Below are 1,546 nucleotides of genomic sequence, written 5' to 3' on the forward strand. Positions count from 1 at the left end.
TTTACTCAGCACCGCCCACGCACTTCCGTAATGGCGATTTTGTTGTTTAGAAGAAATAATTTATAAAAATCATTATAAAAATGTTAAATGATGCTATGAATTCATAATGAAGCACACATGTTGTAAAATGAATACACTTACAGTAGATATAATACACATGGCTCAACCTATAGTAGTTAGAGATTAATCAGGAGATAGCCATTGTAGGTACAGTTGTTTGTGCAATGTTTTCAAGAACAGCACAAACCTGGCTCTTGAGTACCACACTAGCAATACTAACATCACTGATAGAAAAAGTTCTGCTCTATAACATATTGTAATTTCATAACTGTCCTCTGAATATTGTAATTTATATATAAAAAATAAATATGATAAACGTTGTCTACTTATGCATTATTGGTAAGGCAATAAACTGCTTTCTATGAAGACAATGGGACTCAAATACGATGTGCTATTCATTACTGCCCTCCAATATGAAATCCTTCTTCAATAAGTACTAGCTATACTATATCCCAGTTCAGTTTGGGACGGAAGTGGAAGCAGCTGCGTGGAATTCGAAAAATGTAGCTACGTCACAAAAATGACTATATTAATGATATTCATAGAAGAATGGCGGCTGTGTTGTTTCACTCTTAAAACAGTCTTCATGTCCAGCTATTGCAATGGGACTTCCGGTCGCATTAATTTAATGATATTCATTGGAATTACCATAGCAACGGCAGCTCAGCAATGGTGGATTGATAGGAAGCTTCACTACAAAGCCTGCTAACGTCTTTCTGGTTCATGGATGGGACTTCACTAGATACTTGGAGCTTCTTGAATGCTACTTAATGCAATTGGTTATGGTAGTTTTTTCATATTCTATTGTTAAAGTGGCAGGCGTGGCGCAAGAAGACTCATCCACTAACAAAAGGCCTTCTTGTTATTACTTTAAAAGGATCTAGAGACATGATTTGCTTGTATAGCTGTTAAGCACTCTTAGTTTTACTTTATTATTCCCGTGAGAAGAGAAAAGCACTTGTTCACTCTTGTTGCTGTACCCGTTATCACCGAGGTTATCACTGAGACGACTAAAATTATTTCACCTTTAGAAGACTAAAGTACCGAACAAAGTTTTTAATTTCTTTATCTTTTTTGCATGATTGGGCAGTAAAAATGTTGTACTTTCACAAAATAAGTGCGCAATTTGTCAAAAATTGTTTGAAATTTAGATATAACCATTCAAAAAGTAAAAAAATTATCATACATACATAAAGGAATGACAAAAATGGCGGCACTGACTGCCTCATCTTTAATCTGCAAATGTTCCACACAAAGTTACTCCAAGTGCTGTCATATTTAGCAGGAACACAGGTATAATTATGGAGAACAGCTACTGAAGTGCGCAAATTGATGAGACTTATTCTGAAGAAAGATATAGCCTAGTAAATGTCCGTTCCTGCCCTGTATAAAGTCAACCAGTAGTATACGGAGATAATTGCTCAGTATACTAATCCGCGTCCACTCATTGCTGGACATGTGCTGTTGCTGATAAGCAGTACAATAG

The sequence above is a fragment of the Amphimedon queenslandica genome, unplaced genomic scaffold (genome assembly GCF_000090795.2).
Source record: "Amphimedon queenslandica unplaced genomic scaffold, v1.1 AMPQUscaffold_12788, whole genome shotgun sequence".
Classification (NCBI taxonomy): domain Eukaryota; kingdom Metazoa; phylum Porifera; class Demospongiae; order Haplosclerida; family Niphatidae; genus Amphimedon; species Amphimedon queenslandica.